This window comes from Haliotis cracherodii, unplaced genomic scaffold (genome assembly GCF_022045235.1).
Source record: "Haliotis cracherodii isolate W230 unplaced genomic scaffold, xgHalCrac1.p SCAF_11, whole genome shotgun sequence".
Lineage (NCBI taxonomy): Eukaryota > Metazoa > Mollusca > Gastropoda > Lepetellida > Haliotidae > Haliotis > Haliotis cracherodii.
Window position 1 is genome coordinate 31,184,172 of NW_027266266.1, and position 17,235 is coordinate 31,201,406.

Here is a 17,235-nt window from a genome sequence, read left to right on the forward strand (position 1 = left end):
ATAGCTCTCACGGCGTAAAAGTCATGCATGTGAAAAAGTTCGAATCGCTGATGTATTTATAGTGCGGCTTTAAGTCATGATTTTTATGCAATTGCGCCAATTGTTTTTGTGAGGGTCGGCCATGTAATCATGCAACCACACACCAAATATTTTTCATCTGAGATGAATACTTTTGAGAATAGCTCTCACGGCGTAAAAGTCATACATGTGAAAAAGTTCGAATCCCTGATGTATTTAAAGTGCGGCTTCAAGTCATGATTTTTGATGCAATTGCGCCAATTGATTTTATGAGGGTCGGCCATATCAGAATGCATCCACACACTAAAAGTTTTATTCTGAGATTAATACTTTTGAGAATAGCTCTCACGGCGTAATAGTCATGCATGTGAAAAGTTCGAATCGCTGATGTATTTATAGTGCGGCTTCAGTCATGATTTTAATGCAATTGCGCCAATATTTTTCATGAGGGTCGGCCATTACAGAAGGCATCCACACACCAAATATTTTTATTCTGAGATTAATACTTTTGAGAATAGCTCTCATGGCGTAAAAGTCATGCATGTGAAAAAGTTCGAATCGCTCATGTTTTTATAGTTCTGCTGATTCTTGGCCTCAAGTCATGATTTTCGATGCAATTGCGCCATTTGTTTTAATGAGGGTCGGCCATTACAGAATGCATCCACACACCAAATATTTTTATTCTGAAACTAATACTTTTGAGAATAGCTATCATGGCGTAAAAGTAAAGCATGTAAAAAAATTCGAATCACTGATGTATATAAGGTTCGACCTCAAGTCATGATTTTTGATGCAATTTCGCCAGTATTTTTCATGAGGGTCGACCATGTAAGAATGCATCCACACACCAAATGTTTTAGTTCTGAAACTAATACTTTGGAGAATAGCTCTCATGGCGTAAAAGTCATGCATATGAAAAAATTCGAATCGCTGATGTATTTATAGTGCGGCTGCAAGTTATGATTTTTGATACAATTGCGCCATTTGTTTTAATGAGGGTCGGCTACACAAGAATGCATTCACACATCAAATATTTTTCATCTAAGATTAATACTTTTGAGAATAGCTCCCATGGCGTAAAAGTCATGCATGTGAAAAAGTTCGAATCCCTGATGTATTTATAGTGCGGCTTAAAGTCATGATTTTTATACAATTGCGCCAATTGTTTTAATGAGGGTCGGCCATTAAAGAATGCATCCACACACCATATATTTTTATTCTAAAAAAAATACTTTTGAGAATAGCTCTCATGGCGTAAAATTCATGCATGTGAAAAAGTTCGAATCGCTGATGTATTTATAGTGCAGCTTCAAGTCATGATTTTTGATGCAATTGCGCCAATTGATATTATGAGGGTCGGCCATGTAAGCATGCATCCACCCACCAAATATTTTTCATCTGAGATTAATACTTTTGAAAATAGCTCTCACGGCGTAAAAGTCATGCATGAGAAAAAGTTCGAATCGCTTATGTTTTTATATTTCTGCTGATTCTTGGCCTCAAGTCATGATTTTTGATGCAATTGCGCCAGTTGATTTTATGAGGGTCAGCCATGTAAGCATGCATCCACATACCAAATATTTTTCAGCTGAGATTAATACTTTTGAAAATAGCTCTCATGGCGTAAAAGTCATGCATGTTGAAAAGTTCGAATCGCTGATGTATTTATAGTGCTGCTGATTCTTTGCCTCAGGTCATGATTTATTATTCAATTGCGCCAATCTTTTTGATGAGGGTCGGCCATTACAGAATGCATCCACACACCAAATATTTTTATTCTGAAACTAATACTTTTGAGAATAGCTCTCATGGCGTAATAGTCATGCATGTGAAAAAGTTCGAATCGCTGATGTATTTATAGTGAGGCTTCAAGTCATGATTTTTGATGCAATTGCACCAATTGATTTTATGAGGGTCGGCCATGTAAGCATGCATCCACACACCAAATATTTTTCATCTGAGATTAATACTTTTGAGAATAGCTCTCATGGCGTAAAAGTCATGCATGAGAAAAAGTTCGAATCGCTCATGTTTTTATAGTTCTGCTGATTCTTGGCCTCAAGTCATGATTTTCGATGCAATTGCGCCATTTCTTTTAATGAGGGTCGGCCATTACAGAATGCATCCACACACCAAATATTTTTCATCTGAGATTAATACTTTTGAGAATAGCTCTGATGGCGTAAAAGTCATGCATGTTGAAAAGTTTGAATCGCTCATGTATTTATAGTTCTGCTGATTCTTTGCCTCAGGTCATGATTTATTATTCAATTGCGCCAATCTTTTTCATGAGGGTCGGCCATTAAAGAATGCATCCACACACCAAATACTTTTATTCTGAAACTAATACTTTTGAGAATAGCTCTCATGGCGTAAAAGTCATGCATTTGAAAAAGTTCGAATCGCTGATGTATTTATAGTGCGGATTCAAGTCATGATTTTTGATACAATTGCGCCATTTATTTTAATGAGGGTCGGCTACACAAGAATGCATCCACACACCAAATATTTTTCATCTGAGATTAATACTTTTGAGAATAGCTCTGATGGCGTAAAAGTCATGCATGTGAAAAAGTTCGAATCGCTCATGTATTTATAGTGCGGCTTCAAGACATGATTTTTATGCAGTTGCGCCAATTGTTTTTATGAGGGTCGGCCATGTAAGCATGCATCCACACACCAAATATTTTTCATCTGAGATAAATACTTTTGAGAATAGCTCTCACGGCGTAAAAGTCATGCATGTGAAAAAGTTCGAATCCCTGATGTATTTATAGTGCGGCTTCAAGTCATGATTTTTATACAATTGCGCAAATTCTTTTAATGAGGGTCGGCCATTAAAGAATGCATCCACACACCAAAATTTTTATTTAAAAAATCAAACTTTTGAGAATAGCTCTCATGGCGTAACAGTCACGCATGTGAAAATGTTCGAATCCCTGATGTATTTATAGTGCGGCTTCAAGTCATGATTTTTGATGCAATTGCGCCAATTGATTTCATTAGGGTCGGCCATGTAAGCATGCATCCACACACCAAATATTTTTCATCTGAGATTAATACTTTTGAAAAAAGCTCTCATGGCGTAAAAGTCATGCATGAGAAAAAGTTCGAATCGCTCATGTTTTTATATTTCTGCTGATTCTTGGCCTCAGGTCATGATTTTCAATGCAATTGCGCCATTTCTTTTAATAAGGGTCGGCCATTACAGAATGCATCCACACACCAAATATTTTTCATCTGAGATTAATACTTTTGAGAATAGCTCTGATGGCGTAAAAGTCATGCATGTTGAAAAGTTTGAATCGCTGATGTATTTATAGTGCGGCTTCAAGTCATGATTTTTGATACAATTGCGCCATTTGTTTTAATGAGGGTCGGCCATTACAGAATGGACGAAAACATTTGGTGTGTGGATGCATTCTTACATGGTCGACCCTCATGAAAAATATTGGTGCAATTGCATCAGAAATCATGACTTGAGTTTGAACTATAAATACATCAGAGTTTCGAATTTTTTCATATGCATGACTTTTACGCCATGAGACCTTTTCTCCAAAATATTAGTTTCAGAACTAAAACTTTTGGTGTGTGGATGCATTCTTACATGGTCGACCCTCATGTAAAATATTGGCGCAATTCCATGAAAAATCTTGACTTGAGTTTGAACTATAAATACATCATCGATTCGATTTTTTTCATATGCATGACTTTTACGCCATGAGAGCTATTCTCCAAAGTATTAGTTTCAGAACGAAAACATTTGGTGTGTGGATGCATTCTTACATGGTCGACCGTCATGTAAAATATTGGCGCAATTTCATGAAAACACTTGACTTGAGGCCGAACTATAAATACATTAGCGATTCGATTTTTTTTACATGCATGACTTTTACGCCATGAGAGCTATTCTCCAAAGTATTAGTTTCAGAACTAAAACTTTTGGTGTGTGGATGCATTCTTACATGGCCAACCCTCATGTAAAATATTGGCGCAATTCTATAAAAATTCTTGACTTGAGGCCGAACTAAAAATACATCAGCGATTCGAATTTTTTCACATGCATGACTTTTACGCCATGAGAGCTATTCTCCAAAGTGTTAGTTTCAGAACTAAAACATTTGGTGTGTGGATGCATTCTTACATGGTCGACCATCATGAAAAATATTGGCGCAATTGCATCAAAAATCATGACTTGAGTTCGAACCTTATATACATCAGTGATTTGAATTTTTTCACATGCATGACTTTTACGCCATGAGAGCTATTCTCCAAAGTATTAGTTTTAGAACTAAAACATTTGGTGTGTGGATGCATTCTTACATGGTCGACCCTCATGAAAAATATTGGCGCAATTGCATCAAAAATCATGACTTGAGTTCGAATTATAAATACATCAGCGATTCGAATTTTTTCATATGCATGACTTTTACGCCATGAGAGCTATTCTCCAAAGTATTAGTTTCAGAACTAAAACATTTGGTGTGTGGATGCATTCTTACATGGTCGACCCTCATGTAAAATATTGGCGCAATTGCATAAAAATTCTTGACTTGAGGGCGAACTATAAATACATCAGCGATTCGAATTTTTTCACATGCATGACTTTTACGCCATGAGAGCTATTCTCCAAAGTATTAGTTTCAGAACGAAAACATTTGGTGTGTGGATGCATTCTTACATGGTCGACCATCATGAAAAATATTGGCGCAATTGCATCAAAAATCACGACTTGAGTTCGAACTATAAATACATCAGTGATTCCAATTTTTTCATATGCATGACTTTTACGCCATGAGAGCTATTCTCCAAAGTGTTAGTTTCAGACCTAAAACATTTGGTGTGTGGATGCATTCTTACATGGTCGACCCTGATGGAAATTATTGGCGCAATTACATAAAAAAAATTTCACATGCATGACTTTTACGCCATGAGAGCTATTCTCCAAAGTATTAGTTTCAGAACGAAAACATTTGGTGTGTGGATGCATTCTTACATGGTCGATCATCATGAAAAATATTGGCGCAATTGCATAAAAATTCTTGACTTGAGTTCGAACTATAAATACATCAGCGTTTCGATTTTTTTCATATGCATGACTTTTACGCCATGAGAGCTATTCTCCAAAGTATTAGTTTCAGAACGAAAACATTTGGTGTGTGGATGCATTTTTACATGGTGGACCGTCATGAGAAATATTGGTGCAATTTCATGAAAACTCTTGACTTGAGGCCGAACTATAAATACATTAGCGATTCGATTTTTTTTTACATGCATGACTTTTACGCCATGAGAGCTATTCTCCAAAGTATTAGTTTCAGAACTAAAACATTTGGTGTGTGGATGCATTTTTACATGGTCGACCATCATGTAAAATATTGGCGCAATTGCATCAAAAATCATGACTTGAGTTCGAATTATAAATACATCAGTGATTCGAATTTTTTCATATGCATGACTTTTACGCCATGAGAGCTATTCTCCAAAGTATTAGTTTCAGAACTAAAACATTTGGTGTTTGGATGCATTCTTACATGGTCAACCCTCATGTAAAATATTGGCGCAATTGCATAAAAATTCTTGACTTGAGGGCGAACTATAAATACATCAGCGATTCGAATTTTTTTCACATACATGACTTTTACGCCATGAGAGCTATTCTCCAAAGTATTAGTTTCAGAACGAAAACATTTGGTGTGTGGATGCATTCTTACATGGTCGACCCTCATGTAAAATATTGGCGCAATTGCATCGATAATTATGTCTTGAGTTCGAAACTTATATACATCAGTGATTCGAATTTTTTCACATGCATGACTTTTACGCCATGAGAGCTATTCTCCAAAGTATTAGTTTCAGAACGAAAACATTTGGTGTGTGGATGCATTCTTACATGGTCGACCCTCATGAAAAATATTGGCGCAATTGCATCAAAAATCACGACTTGAGTTCGAACTATAAATACATCAGCGATTCCAATTTTTTCATATGCATGACTTTTACGCCATGAGAGCTATTCTCCAAAGTGTTAGTTTCAGACCTAAAACATTTGGTGTGTGGATGCATTCTTACATGGTCGACCCTCATGTAAAATATTGGCGCAATTACATAAAAAAAAATTCACAATCATGACTTTTACGCCATGAGAGCTATTCTCCAAAGTATTAGTTTGAGAACGAAAACATTTGGTGTGTAGATGCATTCTTACATGGTCGACCCTCATGTAAATTATTGGCGCAATTCCATAAAAATTCTTGACTTGAGGCCGAACTATAAATACATCAGTGATTCGAAATTTTTTCACATGCATGACTTTTACGCCATGAGAGCTATTCTCCAAAGTATTAGTTTCAGAACTAAAACATTTGGTGTGTGGATGCATTCTTACATGGTCGACCCTCATGTAAAATATTGGCGCAATTGCATAAAAATCATGACTTGAGTTCGAACCTTATATACATCAGTGATTCGATTTTTTTCACATGCATGACTTTTACGCCATGAGAGCTATTCTCCAAAGTATTAGTTTCAGAACTAAAACATTTGGTGTGTGGATGCATTCTTACATGGTCGACCCTCATGAAAAATATTGGCGCAATTGCATCAAAAATCATGACTTGAGTTCGAATTATAAATACATCAGCGATTCGAATTTTTTCATATGCATGACTTTTACGCCATGAGAGCTATTCTCCAAAGTATTAGTTTCAGAACTAAAACATTTGGTGTGTGGATGCATTCTTACATGGTCGACCCTCATGTAAAATATTGGCGCAATTGCATAAAAATTCTTGACTTGAGGGCGAACTATAAATACATCAGCGATTCGAATTTTTTCACATGCATGACTTTTACGCCATGAGAGCTATTCTCCAAAGTATTAGTTTCAGAACGAAAACATTTGGTGTGTGGATGCATTCTTACATGGTCGACCATCATGAAAAATATTGGCGCAATTGCATCAAAAATCACGACTTGAGTTCGAACTATAAATACATCAGTGATTCCAATTTTTTCATATGCATGACTTTTACGCCATGAGAGCTATTCTCCAAAGTGTTAGTTTCAGACCTAAAACATTTGGTGTGTGGATGCATTCTTACATGGTCGACCCTGATGGAAATTATTGGCGCAATTACATAAAAAAAATTTCACATGCATGACTTTTACGCCATGAGAGCTATTCTCCAAAGTATTAGTTTCAGAACGAAAACATTTGGTGTGTGGATGCATTCTTACATGGTCGATCATCATGAAAAATATTGGCGCAATTGCATAAAAATTCTTGACTTGAGTTCGAACTATAAATACATCAGCGTTTCGATTTTTTTCATATGCATGACTTTTACGCCATGAGAGCTATTCTCCAAAGTATTAGTTTCAGAACGAAAACATTTGGTGTGTGGATGCATTTTTACATGGTGGACCGTCATGAGAAATATTGGTGCAATTTCATGAAAACTCTTGACTTGAGGCCGAACTATAAATACATTAGCGATTCGATTTTTTTTTACATGCATGACTTTTACGCCATGAGAGCTATTCTCCAAAGTATTAGTTTCAGAACTAAAACATTTGGTGTGTGGATGCATTTTTACATGGTCGACCATCATGTAAAATATTGGCGCAATTGCATCAAAAATCATGACTTGAGTTCGAATTATAAATACATCAGTGATTCGAATTTTTTCATATGCATGACTTTTACGCCATGAGAGCTATTCTCCAAAGTATTAGTTTCAGAACTAAAACATTTGGTGTTTGGATGCATTCTTACATGGTCAACCCTCATGTAAAATATTGGCGCAATTGCATAAAAATTCTTGACTTGAGGGCGAACTATAAATACATCAGCGATTCGAATTTTTTTCACATACATGACTTTTACGCCATGAGAGCTATTCTCCAAAGTATTAGTTTCAGAACGAAAACATTTGGTGTGTGGATGCATTCTTACATGGTCGACCCTCATGTAAAATATTGGCGCAATTGCATCGATAATTATGTCTTGAGTTCGAAACTTATATACATCAGTGATTCGAATTTTTTCACATGCATGACTTTTACGCCATGAGAGCTATTCTCCAAAGTATTAGTTTCAGAACGAAAACATTTGGTGTGTGGATGCATTCTTACATGGTCGACCCTCATGAAAAATATTGGCGCAATTGCATCAAAAATCACGACTTGAGTTCGAACTATAAATACATCAGCGATTCCAATTTTTTCATATGCATGACTTTTACGCCATGAGAGCTATTCTCCAAAGTGTTAGTTTCAGACCTAAAACATTTGGTGTGTGGATGCATTCTTACATGGTCGACCCTCATGTAAAATATTGGCGCAATTACATAAAAAAAAATTCACAATCATGACTTTTACGCCATGAGAGCTATTCTCCAAAGTATTAGTTTGAGAACGAAAACATTTGGTGTGTGGATGCATTCTTACATGGTCGACCCTCATGTAAATTATTGGCGCAATTCCATAAAAATTCTTGACTTGAGGCCGAACTATAAATACATCAGTGATTCGAAATTTTTTCACATGCATGACTTTTACGCCATGAGAGCTATTCTCCAAAGTATTAGTTTCAGAACTAAAACATTTGGTGTGTGGATGCATTCTTACATGGTCGACCCTCATGGAAAATATTGGCGCAATTGCATCAAAATTCTTGACTTGAGTTCGAACTATAAATAAATCAGCGATTCGAATTTTTTCATATGCATGACTTTTACGCCATGAGAGCTATTCTCCAAAGTATTAGTTTCAGAACTAAAACATTTGGTGTGTGGATGCATTCTTACATGGTCGACCCTCATGAAAAATATTGGCGCAATTGCATCAAAAATCATGACTTGAGTTCGAATCTTATATACATCAGCGATTCGAATTTTTTAACATGCTTTACTTTTACGCCATGAGAGCTATTCTCCAAAGTATTAGTTTCAGAACGAAAACATTTGGTGTGTGGATGCATTCTTACATGGTCGACCCTCATGTAAAATATTGGCGCAATTGCATAAAAATTCTTGATTTGAGTTCGAACCTTATATACATTAGTGATTTGAAATTTTTTCACATGCATGACTTTTACGCCATGAGAGCTATTCTCCAAAGTATTAGTTTCAGAACTAAAACATTTGGTGTGTGGATGCATTCTTACATGGTCGACCATCATGTAAAATATTGGCGCAATTGCATAAAAATTCTTGACTTGAGTTCGAACTATAAATAAATCAGCGATTCGAATTTTTTCATATGCATGACTTTTACGCCATGAGAGCTATTCTCCAAAGTATTAGTTTCAGAACTAAAACATTTGGTGTGTGGATGCATTCGTACATGGTCGACCCTCATGTAAATTATTGGCCCAATTCTATACAAATTCTTGACTTGAGGCCGAACTATAAATACATCAGCGATTAGATTTTTTTTCACATGCATGACTTTTACGCCATGAGAGCTATTCTCCAAATTATTAGTTTCAAAACGAAAACATTTGGTGTGTAGATTCATTCTTACATGGTCGACCCTCATGAGAAATATTGGCGCAATTGCATCAAAAATCATGACTTGAGTTCGAACTATAAATTCATCAGTGATTCGAAATTTTTTCACTTCCATGACTTTTACGCCATGAGAGCTATTCTCCAAAGTATTAGTTTCAGAACGAAAACCTTTGGTGTGTGGATGCATTCGTACATGGTCGACCCTCATGTAAATTATTGGCGCAATTGCATAAAAATTCGTGACTTGAGGGCGAACTATAAATAGATCAGCGATTCGATTTTTTTCACATGCATGACTTTTACGCCATGAGAGTTATTCTCCAAAGTATTAGTTTCAGAACGAAAACATTTAGTGTGTGGATGCATTCTTACATGGTCGACCCTCATGTACAATATTGGCGCAATTGCATCAGAAATCATGACTTGAGTTTGAACTATAAATACATAAGCGATTCGAATTTTTTCATATGAATGACTTTTACGCCATGAGAGCTATTCTCCAAAGTATTAGTTTCAGAACAAAAACGTTTGATGTGTAGATGCATTCTTACATGGTCGACCCTCATGAGAAATATTGGCGCAATTGCATCAAAAATAATGACTTGAGTTCGAACCTTATATACAACAGTGATTCGAATTTTTTTCACATGCATGACTTTTACGCCATGAGAGCTATTCTCCAAAGTATTAGTTTCAGAACGAAAACATTTGGTGTGTGGATGCATTCTTACATGGACGACCCTCCTGAAAAATATTGGCGCAATCGCATCAAAAATCATGACTTGAGTTCGAACTATAAATACATTAGCGATTCGAATTTTTTCATATCCATGACTTTTACGCCATGAGAGCTATTCTGCAAAGTATTAGTTTCAGAACTAAAACATTTGGTGTGTGGATGCATTCTTACATGGTCGACCCTCATTGAAAATACTGGCGCAATTGCATCAAAAATCATGACTTGAGTTCGAACTATAAATACATTAGCGATTCGAATTTTTTCATATGCATGACTTTTACGCCATGAGAGCTATTCTCCAAAGTATTAGTTTCAGAACGAAAACATTTGGTGTGTAGATGCATTCGTACATGGTCGACCCTCATGAAAAATATTGGCGCAATTGCATCAGAAATCATGACTTGAGATTGTACTATAAATACATCAGCGATTCGATTTTTTTCATATGCATGACTTTTACGCCATGAGAGCTATTCTCCAAAGTATTAGTTTCAGAACTAAAAAATTTGGTGTGTGGATGCATTCTTACATGGTCAATTCTCATGTAAAATATTGGCGCAATTGCATCAAAAATCATGACTTGAGTTCGAACCTTATATACATCAGTGATTCGATTTTTTTCACATGCATGACTTTTACGCCATGAGAGCTATTCTCCAAAGTATTAGTTTCAGAACTAAAACATTTGGTGTGTGGATGCATTCTTACATGGACGACCCTCCTTAAAAATATTGGCGCAATTGCATCAAAAATCATGACTTGAGTTCGAACTATAAATACATTAGCGATTCGAATTTTTTCATATGCATGACTTTTACGCCATGAGAGCTATTCTCCAAAGCATTAGTTTCAGAACGAAAACATTTGGTGTGTGGATGCATTCTTACATGGTCGACCCTCATGGAAAATATTGGCGCAATTGCATCAAAAATCATGACTTGAGTTCGAACTAAAAATACATTATCGATTCGAATTTTTTCATATGCATGACTTTTACGCCATGAGAGCTATTCTCCAAAGTATTAGTTTCAGAACTAAAACATTTGGTGTGTGGATGCATTCTTACATGGTCGACCATCATGTAAAATATTGGCGCAATTGCATAAAAATTCTTGACTTGAGTTCGAACTATAAATAAATCAGCGATTCGAATTTTTTCACATGCATGACTTTTACGCCATGAGAGCTATTCTCCAAAGTATTAGTTTCAGAACTAAAACATTTGGTGTGTGGATGCATTCGTACATGGTCGACCCTCATGTAAATTAGTGGCGCAATTCCATACAAATTCTTGACTTGAGGCCGAACTATAAATACATCAGCGGTTCGATTTTTTTTCACATGCATGACTTTTACGCCATGAGAGCTATTCTCCAAAGTATTAGTTTCAGAACGAAAAATTTGGTGTGTAGATGCATTCTTACATGGTCGACCCTCATGAGAAATATTGGCGCAATTGCATCAAAAATCATGACTTGAGTTCGAACTATAAATTCATTAGTGATTCGAAATTTTTTCACATGCATGACTTTTACGCCATGAGAGCTATTCTCCAAAGTATTAGTTTCAGAACTAAAACATTTGGTGTGTGGATGCATTCTTACATGGTCGACCCTCCTGAAAAATATTGGCGCAATTGCATCAAAAATCATGACTTGAGTTCGAACTATAAATACATTAGCGATTTGAATTTTTTCATATGCATGACTTTTACGCCATGAGAGCTATTCTCCAAAGTATTAGTTTCAGAACGAAAACATTTGGTGTGTGGATGCATTCTTACATGGTCGACCCTCATGAAAATTATTGGCGCAATTCCATAAAAATTCTTGACTTGAGGCCGAACTATAAATAGATGAGCGATTCGAATTTTTTTCATATGCATGACTTTTACGCCATGAGAGCTATTCTCCAAAGTATTAGTTTCAGAACGAAAACATTTGGTGTGTGGATGCATTCTTACATGGTCGACCCTCATGAAAAATATTGGCGCAATTGAATAAAAAATCATGACTTGAGTTCGAACCTTATATACATCAGCGATTCGAATTTTTTAACATGCTTTACTTTTACGCCATGAGAGCTATTCTCCAAAGTATTAGTTTCAGAACTAAAACATTTGGTGTGTGGATGCATTCTTACATGGTCGACCCTCATGTAAAATATTGGCGCAATTGCATAAAAATTCTTGACTTGAGTTCGAACTATAAATAAATCAGCGATTCGAATTTTTTCACATGCATGACTTTTACGCCATGAGAGCTATTCTCCAAAGTATTAGTTTCAGAACTAAAACATTTGGTGTGTGGATGCATTCGTACATGGTCGACCCTCATGTAAATTAGTGGCGCAATTCCATACAAATTCTTGACTTGAGGCCGAACTATAAATACATCAGCGATTCGATTTTTTTTCACATGCATGACTTTTACGCCATGAGAGCTATTCTCCAAAGTATTAGTTTCAGAACGAAAAATTTGGTGTGTAGATGTATTCTTACATGGTCGACCCTCATGAGAAATATTGGCGCAATTGCATCAAAAATCATGACTTGAGTTCGAACTATAAATTCATTAGTGATTCGAAATTTTTTCACATGCATGACTTTTACGCCATGAGAGCTATTCTCCAAAGTATTAGTTTCAGAACTAAAACATTTGGTGTGTGGATGCATTCTTACATGGTCGACCCTCCTGAAAAATATTGGCGCAATTGCATCAAAAATCATGACTTGAGTTCGATCTATAAATACATTAGCGATTCGAATTTTTTCATATGCATGACTTTTACGCCATGAGAGCTATTCTCCAAAGTATTAGTTTCAGAACGAAAACATTTGGTGTGTGGATGCATTCTTACATGGTCGATCCTCATGTAAAATATTGGCGCAATTGCATCAAAAATCATGACTTGAGTTCGAACTATAAATACATTTGCGATTCGATTTTTTTCATATGCATAACATTTACGCCATGGGAGCTATTCTCCAAAGTATTAGTTTCAGAACAAAAACATTTGGTGTGTAGATGCATTCTTACATGGTCGACCCTCATGAGAAATATTGGCGCAATTGCATCAAAAATCATGACTTGAGTTCGAACCTTATATACATCAGTGATTCGAATTTTTTTCACATGCATGACTTTTACGCCATGAGAGCTATTCTCCAAAGTATTAGTTTCAGAACTAAAACATTTGGTGTGTGGATGCATTCTTACATGGACGACCCTCCTGAAAAATATTGGCGCAATTGCATCAAAAATCATGACTTGAGTTCGAACTATAAATACATTAGCGATTCGAATTTTTTCATATGCATGACTTTTACGCCATGAGAGCTATTCTCCAAAGTATTAGTTTCAGAACGAAAACATTTGGTGTGTGGATGCATTCTTACATGGTCGACCCTCATGTAAAATATTGGCGCAATTGCATCAAAAATCATGACTTGAGTTCGAACTATAAATACATTATCGATTCGAATTTTTTCATATGCATGACTTTTACGCCATGAGAGCTATTCTCCAAAGTATTAGTTTCAGAACTAAAACATTTGGTGTGTGGATGCATTCTTACATGGTCGACCCTCATTGAAAATACTGGCGCAATTGCATCAAAAATCATGACTTGAGTTCGAACTATAAATACATTATCGATTCGAATTTTTTCATATGCATGACTTTTACGCCATGAGAGCTATTCTCCAAAGTATTAGTTTCAGAACGAAAACATTTGGTGTGTAGATGCATTCTTACATGGTCGACCCTCATGGAAAATATTGGCGCAATTGCATCAAAAATCATGACTTGAGTTCGAACTAAAAATACATTATCGATTCGAATTTTTTCATATGCATGACTTTTACGCCATGAGAGCTATTCTCCAAAGTATTAGTTTCAGAACTAAAACATTTGGTGTGTGGATGCATTCTTACATGGTCGACCATCATGTAAAATATTGGCGCAATTGCATAAAAATTCTTGACTTGAGTTCGAACTATAAATAAATCAGCGATTCGAATTTTTTCACATGCATGACTTTTACGCCATGAGAGCTATTCTCCAAAGTATTAGTTTCAGAACTAAAACATTTGGTGTGTGGATGCATTCGTACATGGTCGACCCTCATGTAAATTAGTGGCGCAATTCCATACAAATTCTTGACTTGAGGCCGAACTATAAATACATCAGCGGTTCGATTTTTTTTCACATGCATGACTTTTACGCCATGAGAGCTATTCTCCAAAGTATTAGTTTCAGAACGAAAAATTTGGTGTGTAGATGCATTCTTACATGGTCGACCCTCATGAGAAATATTGGCGCAATTGCATCAAAAATCATGACTTGAGTTCGAACTATAAATTCATTAGTGATTCGAAATTTTTTCACATGCATGACTTTTACGCCATGAGAGCTATTCTCCAAAGTATTAGTTTCAGAACTAAAACATTTGGTGTGTGGATGCATTCTTACATGGTCGACCCTCCTGAAAAATATTGGCGCAATTGCATCAAAAATCATGACTTGAGTTCGAACTATAAATACATTAGCGATTCGAATTTTTTCATATGCATGACTTTTACGCCATGAGAGCTATTCTCCAAAGTATTAGTTTCAGAACGAAAACATTTGGTGTGTGGATGCATTCTTACATGGTCGACCCTCATGAAAATTATTGGCGCAATTCCATAAAAATTCTTGACTTGAGGCCGAACTATAAATAGATGAGCGATTCGAATTTTTTTCATATGCATGACTTTTACGCCATGAGAGCTATTCTCCAAAGTATTAGTTTCAGAACGAAAACATTTGGTGTGTGGATGCATTCTTACATGGTCGACCCTCATGAAAAATATTGGCGCAATTGAATAAAAAATCATGACTTGAGTTCGAACCTTATATACATCAGCGATTCGAATTTTTTAACATGCTTTACTTTTACGCCATGAGAGCTATTCTCCAAAGTATTAGTTTCAGAACTAAAACATTTGGTGTGTGGATGCATTCTTACATGGTCGACCCTCATGTAAAATATTGGCGCAATTGCATAAAAATTCTTGACTTGAGTTCGAACTATAAATAAATCAGCGATTCGAATTTTTTCACATGCATGACTTTTACGCCATGAGAGCTATTCTCCAAAGTATTAGTTTCAGAACTAAAACATTTGGTGTGTGGATGCATTCGTACATGGTCGACCCTCATGTAAATTAGTGGCGCAATTCCATACAAATTCTTGACTTGAGGCCGAACTATAAATACATCAGTGATTCGATTTTTTTTCACATGCATGACTTTTACGCCATGAGAGCTATTCTCCAAAGTATTAGTTTCAGAACGAAAAATTTGGTGTGTAGATGCATTCTTACATGGTCGACCCTCATGAGAAATATTGGCGCAATTGCATCAAAAATCATGACTTGAGTTCGAACTATAAATTCATTAGTGATTCGAAATTTTTTCACATGCATGACTTTTACGCCATGAGAGCTATTCTCCAAAGTATTAGTTTCAGAACTAAAACATTTGGTGTGTGGATGCATTCTTACATGGTCGACCCTCCTGAAAAATATTGGCGCAATTGCATCAAAAATCATGACTTGAGTTCGATCTATAAATACATTAGCGATTCGAATTTTTTCATATGCATGACTTTTACGCCATGAGAGCTATTCTCCAAAGTATTAGTTTCAGAACGAAAACATTTGGTGTGTGGATGCATTCTTACATGGTCGATCCTCATGTAAAATATTGGCGCAATTGCATCAAAAATCATGACTTGAGTTCGAACTATAAATACATTTGCGATTCGATTTTTTTCATATGCATAACATTTACGCCATGAGAGCTATTCTCCAAAGTATTAGTTTCAGAACAAAAACATTTGGTGTGTAGATGCATTCTTACATGGTCGACCCTCATGAGAAATATTGGCGCAATTGCATCAAAAATCATGACTTGAGTTCGAACCTTATATACATCAGTGATTCGAATTTTTTTCACATGCATGACTTTTACGCCATGAGAGCTATTCTCCAAAGTATTAGTTTCAGAACTAAAACATTTGGTGTGTGGATGCATTCTTACATGGACGACCCTCCTGAAAAATATTGGCGCAATTGCATCAAAAATCATGACTTGAGTTCGAACTATAAATACATTAGCGATTCGAATTTTTTCATATGCATGACTTTTACGCCATGAGAGCTATTCTCCAAAGTATTAGTTTCAGAACGAAAACATTTGGTGTGTGGATGCATTCTTACATGGTCGACCCTCATGGAAAATATTGGCGCAATTGCATACAAATTCTTGACTTGAGTTCGAACCTTACATACAACAGTGATTCGAAATTTTTTCACATGCATGACTTTTACGCCATGAGAGCTATTCTCCAAAGTATTAGTTTCAGAACGAAAACATTTGGTGTGTGGATGCATTCTTACATGGTCGACGCTCATTGAAAATACTGGCGCAATTGCATAAAAAATCATGACTTGAGTTCGAACTATAAATACATTATCGATTCGAATTTTTTCATATGCATGACTTTTACGCCATGAGAGCTATTCTCCAAAGTATTAGTTTCAGAACGAAAACATTTGGTGTGTAGATGCATTCTTACATGGTCGACCCTCATGGAAAATATTGGCGCAATTGCATCAAAAATCATGACTTGAGTTCGAACTAAAAATACATTATCGATTCGAATTTTTTCATATGCATGACTTTTACGCCATGAGAGCTATTCTCCAAAGTATTAGTTTCAGAACTAAAACATTTGGTGTGTGGATGCATTCTTACATGGTCGACCATCATGTAAAATATTGGCGCAATTGCATAAAAATTCTTGACTTGAGTTCGAACTATAAATAAATCAGCGATTCGAATTTTTTCACATGCATGACTTTTACGCCATGAGAGCTATTCTCCAAAGTATTAGTTTCAGAACTAAAACATTTGG